Source organism: Daktulosphaira vitifoliae, unplaced genomic scaffold, assembly GCF_025091365.1.
Source record: "Daktulosphaira vitifoliae isolate Bord-2020 unplaced genomic scaffold, ASM2509136v1 Scaffold_4, whole genome shotgun sequence".
Classification (NCBI taxonomy): Eukaryota; Metazoa; Arthropoda; class Insecta; order Hemiptera; family Phylloxeridae; genus Daktulosphaira; species Daktulosphaira vitifoliae.
Window position 1 is genome coordinate 9,032,772 of NW_026099575.1, and position 8,795 is coordinate 9,041,566.

The window sequence follows — 8,795 nt, forward strand, 5'->3', positions numbered from 1 at the left end:
ACCAATTAGCTACCTGTATTTTTAATCCCTTGTGTATTATACCTATATATTAACTCAAAAATTTGAAACTTTAAATGTTTATATCTAATAAATAAATTAAGTTTCATTAAAAATTCAAATGCCATTTACTATTGAATTAAAAACTCAAACATTTTATTAAATTAAAAATATGTGTTACCATTTAAAAAAACAAAGTTGACACCCTTACAAGGTATAAGGGATGAACTTAAAAAGTATTACATAGTTAAAAATTCAAGAATAATGTGTAACTAAAGATAATAAAAAAAAAAATTTAAATTATTATTATTCTGCGAGTAATTGAGTGGGTTATGATAAAAAAATCACTCTGTATAGGTTTTACTTCCATTCCAAAGTGTTCCAGTTACAACCACATGCTATTAAGAATGATTTGAATATTGGATTTGACTAAAAATATTATGGTTAGAATATGTACCAACTTATAAAATATATGACCCAAACTTTGCGGTCTAAAGTTATTACATGTACTAAATATCTCATATATTTACTGTGAATCAATCAGTTCTGAACATGTATCTTAGACAGAGATTGGACCTGTTTATAAATGAGTGGATTTTGAAAAGGAAGAGTAAAGGCAGTAGTCGATATCCAAATTATATTGTATGTACAATCAAAATAAGGGATGAACTTAAAAAGTATTACATAGTTAATAATTCAAGAACAATGTGTAACTAAAGATAATAATAAAAAAAAAATTTTAATTATTATTATTCTGTAAGTAATTGAGTGGGTTATGATAAAAAAATCACTCTGTATATATATATATATAAAGTAGGTGGTGACACAACATATAGGCCACATCGTCATCACATTGCACATCGGGATAGTTTTAATTATTATATGTAATTGTACATTAAAAAAACAAATGACTCGAAGTTCTTTTAGTGAAATATAAAATGCTTAAAGCACAATGTCACAATAGATACTAAATATACAGAATAATTCCTTAACTACGCCTCATAAAATATTTTTCACGAATCACTTAATCAAAAAATAAAAATTATTTTGACAATTTTTTTTATTTTGGTTTCTTTTAGGTACATGTTATAATTAATTTTTCAATCTTAAAGTATTCTTTATGTTCATTCCTTATAACTCATAACTTATGAGTTATAAGGAAGTACAACTATTTTTTTTTGTTGGCAACATGTATAACAAACTAAATTATTTTTTAGATAATGACTGGTCAGTAACAACTTTTATATTAGTAATTTGGAAGTTATTAGCATCTAAATATATGTAATAGAGGTAAGACGAGGATGTTGTTATTTTTATCACTAAAAATAATCATTAATGTCACTTCCTATACTTATTCCTCATCACACCTAGGTATAAAAATGTCAATAACTTCCAAAATACTAGTCCAAAAGTTATTATCGACAATGTAAAGTTCTTAATAAGATTATTATCTATTAAATAACCGAATTAATTATAATTAATATACATAATTATGTATGTGACCATTTGAAAAAATATAGTTGACATTCTTATAAGGTATAAGGGATGAACATAAAAGCACTCTATGATTGATAAATTAAAAAACCCAGCACAGAGGGGTCGCGGCACAGTGATGACGTGGCATAGTTGGATCAAGTATAATGATATCTGACAGTGATTAAAATCACTATCAAAAATAAACACAGTTTAAAAAAACTAAAAAACACGCTTTTAAAGAACATCGAACTAAAAAGTTAAAAATAATTTTTAAAATAAGCGTAAAACAATAATGAACGAAAAGTACTAGTATTATTGTGATAAAAGCGTGGGTGCTTTGTGCTATATTTTTCGTATATTGAGCGCCCGACGCTTTTATCACAATAATACTAGTACTTTTCGTTCATTATTGTTTTACGCTTATTTTAAAAATTATTTTTAACTTTTTAGTTCGATGTTCTTTAAAAGCGTGTTTTTTAGTTTTTTTAAACTATATTTATTTTTCACTTTTTAGTTACATGTTATGATAGTAGTTACTATCAATATCATGGTAGTAACGGGTAAAGGGGAATCAGGGTTCGATTCCGGAGAGGGAGTCTGAGAAACGGCTACCACATCCAAGGAAAGCAGCAGGCGCGCAACGTGGAGGTAGTGACGTAAAATGACGATACGGGAATCATCCTTTGTAATCGGAATAAATACCCTATATATCTCTTAATGAGAATAAAGCGTATTAATATATAAGTTTTAATAGTAATTAAAATATATATATATATACATGTAAAGCGACTTAAGTACGTAAACGTATCATGCACGAGGTATAGCTGTGTTTTGTTGGCGGGCGGGGCGCGAGGCATATATGGCGGCAGCGGCGTCGGCTGTAGGGATATATAAATGAATATTAACATATACGTATATATAAATAATAATATATATATGTATATATATATTAATATTAGCGGCGATGGTAAGAATATATAATCTTCGCATAATATCGTGGCACTTTCGTTGGCGTCGACGACGCGATGTCCGGCGTGATCCTCGGGCGTCAAAAGGTTAGCAGCGTTGATGGCGACGGTGCGCGAGTGGAGATGGTTTATTGACGTTGCCACTTTGACAACAGGAAGAATACTACGGTATCCTTAGCGGCGGTACGTCGTCGGCCGTGCGGCACTTGCTGGACTTTGCACCGCGGCGTATAACGCGTGGTGTTGGTCAGTCAAATACTCAAAATTATACAGAAAAAAATAGTGTTTGCGCCGACTGGTGAGCGGGGTGGGGTGAATGCGTTACGACGGTCTAGTCTCAAGGTCATAGACGACGGCATACGCGACATAATAACACGTGCCGCGTGGAGTTACAAACTTACAACATACAACATACAAACAACATACATGTGAAACTAATATAAGCGTGTTAATAAACGCTTTGATGCAAATCTTTAGATAGTGTTTAATTTTAAAAAAATTGGTGTTTTATTTCAAAGGCTACTTGATCTGCTGGTTCCTTATTAATATCTCGATTAAGATAAAGTATGTCGAATGAAAAAAGGTTTATTAAAAAATATTATTTCTCATAAAAAAATTGTGTGGATCCATAAACTTTTCAATAAGTTATAGCATTATAAAGTTAAATATAATATAAATAATAAAATCGAGAATTTTCACACGAAAATAGCATTCGGTAGCCATTTTCGCCGTGAAGACAAGTCCAGAGGTCAAATTATTTTTTTTCAAATTAAAGTACATTACATAAGCTTTAATTTAAGATATGTATAAAAGTGTTAGACCTTCCGGAACATTTTCAAAAGTTAAGTTGAAAAAATTAATTTTTTGTGAAAAAGTCATTTTAAATCCCCCCCATGTGGGCAGGTAAAGGGTCAGATATGAAAAAAAAATATACCAAATAATAGGTAAAGACATCAAAAATCTATTAAAAAAAATTTATATTGATATGTTCATTTTTGAAAAAGTTACGGCAGTTTTTAGTAAAAAAAATTGAAAAAATTTCAAAAATTTGCAATTTTTAAATTTGTAATTTTTTTGGAGGTTTCCCCCATTTACGGGGAACGAGGGAATTTTTTTCAATTTTGAAGGGTAATGTCTTCGACTAGATACGATTTATGATCTTTTGACGTATTTTTGAAAGAAATCGGTCCAGTGAGAGCTGAGTAAAAGTGGCAACAGACATAAAAAAAAAAACACATCATGGTAAAATTAATACCTTCTCAGCTTCGCATCGAAGCTAAAATCAAAATGACAATCTGTATCAGTCAATGAAGTTAATTCAATAAATGTTTTGGCATATCTTCATGATTCTCCTACTATTTCATTACGTAAAATTGCTCGTAAGTCTAAATGATAATAAAGTTAATTATTTATTAATTAAATAATGAAGTAAAAGATAATTATTATTTTAGAATAATTAAGTGGTTCATGTTTAATTAATTACCTTGTATATTTTTTGAGCATATCCTAAACATAGTCAAGTTATGTAAACTTTTTTTTCTGAATGTCAACTTGCCCCATTAAAAGTAAATTTGGCCTAGGTGTGAGCAAAATAAATAATTTGACTTTTTTTTAAACAAATTGGGATTTTTAAAATAATTTATATTAATGAGCTTTTTACCAATTGATCTCAACATATCAAGTTTTTATGGTGAATACTTTTTTGAGAGATTCAATTAAAGCTTAAAATTGTCAACTTGCCCTACCTTCTCATATATTTGTCACAACCTCATTTTTTTTTAAACATTTCTAGTCACCTGTTATAATAATTGAATAGTTCTGCCATTGGTGTGTTGTGACATACAGCATATGCTTTTACTAGCTGAAATCCTAATATAATTTCATTATGTGGTAAAAGTGGCAAACACATAAGCATTTTCAAAGTTTTTAATGCACGATTGTTAACCAAATGAAGGAATCCCAAAGCTATCATCTTTTTCCAGATGTTAAATAACATAAAATAAAGTATAAATCTCATTTCTTTATTTTTAATTACTTAATATTAGTTATTAATTTTATTTTAACTAACCTGGTTATAATGAAACCAGCAACCAACAACTCTGGTTTGTGAACCACCAAATTAATTAGTAAGTGCTGTTTCAAAATCTGTCATTATAATTTCAGGTTATAGATTAGGAAACATATTTTGTTTCATAAAATTGAAAATACATAGAAATGCATTTCTAGTTTTTACTTCCATCAAGGAATATACTGCGGGTATAGACTAAAATAATTAAAGTCAATTATTAATAATATTAGCTATCAGCTTTCATTTTACCGATCAATACAGTGTATGCTTATACTTCATGAATATATATTTAGTTAATTATTATATATCAGTTTAAATTAAAAAGAAAAAACTCTAGTCTTTTATTAATTTTTTAAATTATATAATTAATAACAACTTTCTTAAGATAATACAATTTGTATAAATAAATAAAATATTCTTTTTTAGAAGTAAAGATCAAAATGTAATATTTCAGATTTTTAAAAATCAAAATTAACTGTAGCACTTATTATGAATGTTATTAATACTCAAAATTATAATTTCTTATCTTATTTTATATTTCATAATTTTCAAATATAATTTATTAAAAACTATATTTTTAATTTTATTTTTATTAATTAGTTATCCAATATATGATTAAACTATTTTATGTGTGTAATACATCATTATAAATCAATACAATGTAACTATATTATAATTTTTAAATGTCAACATCTCTTGAAGTAATTAAAAAAATTTGGTTACTAACGAGTCAATTTTTTTTCACCTCAATCTAATGGTATAAATAATTTTTTATTAATTGAAATAATTATAATTATTGTAACTTAAATCTAGTTGTTAATATAATGATAACTATACTAACTTAGGACTTAAAAGTGAGAAATATTTACTCAAAACATAAATACTCATAGAGAAAATTTTGGATACTGTAAAAAGTATTTGTTAAAACATGATAAAGTACTATACAAAGTTTTAATTAAACAGGCTTCTTATATTAAATTATAGTTTTTATAACTACATTATTCTGGTAATGTTCATTCATTAAAACCAATTATATTAAAACTGTCTTTTATTAAACTTTTATTATTAAATTTAACATACATTACAAGATAACACCATAGAATTTAATTAATAGGAAAAAATTATATAAATTTCTAAATATAAATAATTATATTACACATAGAACATTGTACTATTATACAACAAATTAAGTTAATAATAGTAAAAAAAAAAGGGGTTATACACAATTTTTTTTCTTATATACAAACTAAAGATTCATTTTTTAAGATTCCATTTTTTCAGTACCTTTTTTCTCTTTTTTATCTGATACCACTTTTAGGTGCAGCCACTAAACGTCATGGGTTTTGGTACCTACTGGTCATTGATGGCACAACTAGATATAGAGCATGGCGTGGCACTATAATATCATCATCAAAAAGTCCAAGACCAAAATGTTGATCATAAACAGTAGGACGAGAAAATTCTTCCAACAAATATGGTAATAGTGACATCTTTAGAATTTTAAGATTCACTGTAAAATACAAAATAAACGTTACAATTAAGATTAAATGAAAGAGAGTAGTAAGTATTTAACAATAATTAAAAAGTTTAAATTCACTTAAGAACAGCTGAAAAATTGAAAATAACTGACAGAGGTATACTATGGTTAACACGACAACAGTTAAACTGATTTATTATTATTTATTTATTATTTATTATAACTGATATTATTTCAAATATACCTCGTAGTTTTAATCTTAAATAAATCTTGAATTTTTAATTTATCTCTTTAGAAATGATTTATCATTTTACTTACATAATTGTCAATTATACAGTGAAGTGTCAAAAGTTGTTGTCCTGTGTTATTCGGCACGACTTTAAAAGTAGCATCCACATGTATTTCTGTTAATCGTTTGATAGAACTTGCTCAATCAAATTATTACACCCAAATATTATGCTGGACTTTTCTATTTACAGAAAAAAAAAATAAAAAACTGATAAAACCAAAGTAACTATTTCAAGTATAAATAAGAATAGTTTACCATCATTATCAGTTACACATCCCTTAAAAATGGAACTATTACAACAAATATACCTTAGTAAATTATTCTTTTCAAATTTTATAGCAAGTTCATTTAAATGTTGTGGTAATGTAGGAAATGATGACCTACGAGCTAAGCGCATCATGCCTTCTGCTATTGCCCAAGTATATAAACTAGTAGTGTAGTATGTCTGAAATAATTAATATTTTACATGTTATACATGCATGATTTTTTTTAATATAACAATTTATGATTTAACAAACAAATACTTTATAATTTATTTACCTTAACATTTCCTCGTTATAAATTGTTCTTGATGGCAAATTTTCAATTTTCGACCGCGATTTTAAAATATTTTTAAAAGACTTTATCATAATTTCATTATTATTATTATTTAATATGTGTATATTCGAGTGTGACTTAAGTTCAGTCACAACATTATTAAAACTTTTTTTTGCTGTACCATTGCAAAAATATATTGCTGAACCCGCACATTTGTAATATCTATAGAATAAAAAATAATGTTCGGTTCATTACTAAATATCAAGTAAATATGTATCTGAGGAAATTTAGGGTAAAATGGACTGCATTATTATTGCTACTATTGAACTATATTTATAGTAGAAGCAAAGGGGAGGAAATAGTTGAAACCTCACAAAAAAACCTTTTCAAAAAATGTTTTCTAATTACTCCTGTAGTAAACAGTTGAGGAAGTATTGAATTACGTCAATTTTAGTATAATATAAGCTTTACAACATTAGTAAGCAATTTTTGAACTCTTAAGCAATATAATAATTCCATATAAAAGGGAAATACAGGGTAAGCAAATTAATAAAGGCGGGAAAAAGAATATAAAAGGGAAACATGAAAATTATAGAGGGACTGGTCGTTTTGTCGAAAAAAATATAATGAGAATGAAACTAAAAAAATGTACTACTGAAAGTACACGTACATATCTAATTTTCAAAAGGATATGGCTATTTTAAATAATTAGAAAATTTTCATTATAATAATAATAGTTATTATACCTTATGTTTGTTGTACACCTGTATCCTAAAGACTAACTTTAACAAATCCATTTTTTTAATTTTCATTGAATAAGCATTTAAAAATTGTCTCACCTCATTTTCGAAAAAAAATGGACTTTAGGTCTAAAGTAGTTTACATTAGATTGTAAAATGCTCTCCTCAAATAATCGCTTTATCTCTATATCCAAAGCTCGAGATCCAATATAAAATAGAATAAAACCACTAACATCTTCTATGTCAAGTTTTTTGATAGCCGTTATATTTCCATGGAATATATTAATAAATAAGGACAACAATAAAACAGATTAATTTTTAATAGGACTAAAACCTAACTAACTAAGGAATATTTTAACTAAATACTTTGTAGCTAGTAATCTTTTATTATCATAGCGGGCCTTCAATGCGTCCCAGGCTATTGTATAATTGTCTGCCTTTAGTGGCACCGATTTTATTATTGTTAACGGCAGTCCCGATAGACATGACATCAGTAAATGAAAACGCATAATAACAGCTATCTCCTTATTGTTATAAACTAAATCTTCGTATGTGTCTCGAAATGAGCACCAATCAGTAATATTTCCATAAAATTTCGGCAGGTCAAATTTAGGAAAAGAGACCGCATGAACAGCTCGAGTAGGTATTTCGCTTTTTATAATTTCACGATTAATATAAGAAACTGGCTTTAGTGTTTGTAACATACACCATAATGATTCAACACATATCTTCAAATTTATCTACGACTATCGCGTTGAACGTCTCAAATTCGTCTACGCGATTTATATCAACAAGAGAATTCAATATGGCCCCCTGTTGTTCCTCAAACCTTTTAATATATTTTTCGATTGTGTCGACCTGTGAACAAAATGACTTTTGTTTCGATATGTCTGTATGCGCTTCGAGGGATAACGCAAACACGTTACATACCGTACGCACTGCACTGTCACAAGCGTCTCGCGCACGCATTAAGGCCCGAGATAGCTCCGGTACTACGTTTACGTTTTTACTGAGTGGCATTGTGAATNCGTTTACGTTTTTACTGAGTGGCATTGTGAATTATTCTTTTTTATAATAAGGAACAAGATAAAAATAGGATTTAAGGATGTATTCTCTAGTACAGTAAAAAAAAAACCCAGCACAGGGGGGTCGCGGCACAGTTGTGCCGTGGTATAGTTGGATCAAGTATAATGATATCTGACAGTGATTAAAATCACTATAAAAAAAAAACGCTTCGATGCAA

General features: G+C 27.8%; 1 pseudogene; it reads right to left on the bottom strand.

Moving 5' to 3' along the window:
• Window positions 1-1,706: 1,706 nt before the first annotated feature.
• Window positions 1,707-8,795, bottom strand: part of LOC126904908 (uncharacterized) — a 7,297-nt pseudogene continuing 208 nt past the window's right edge.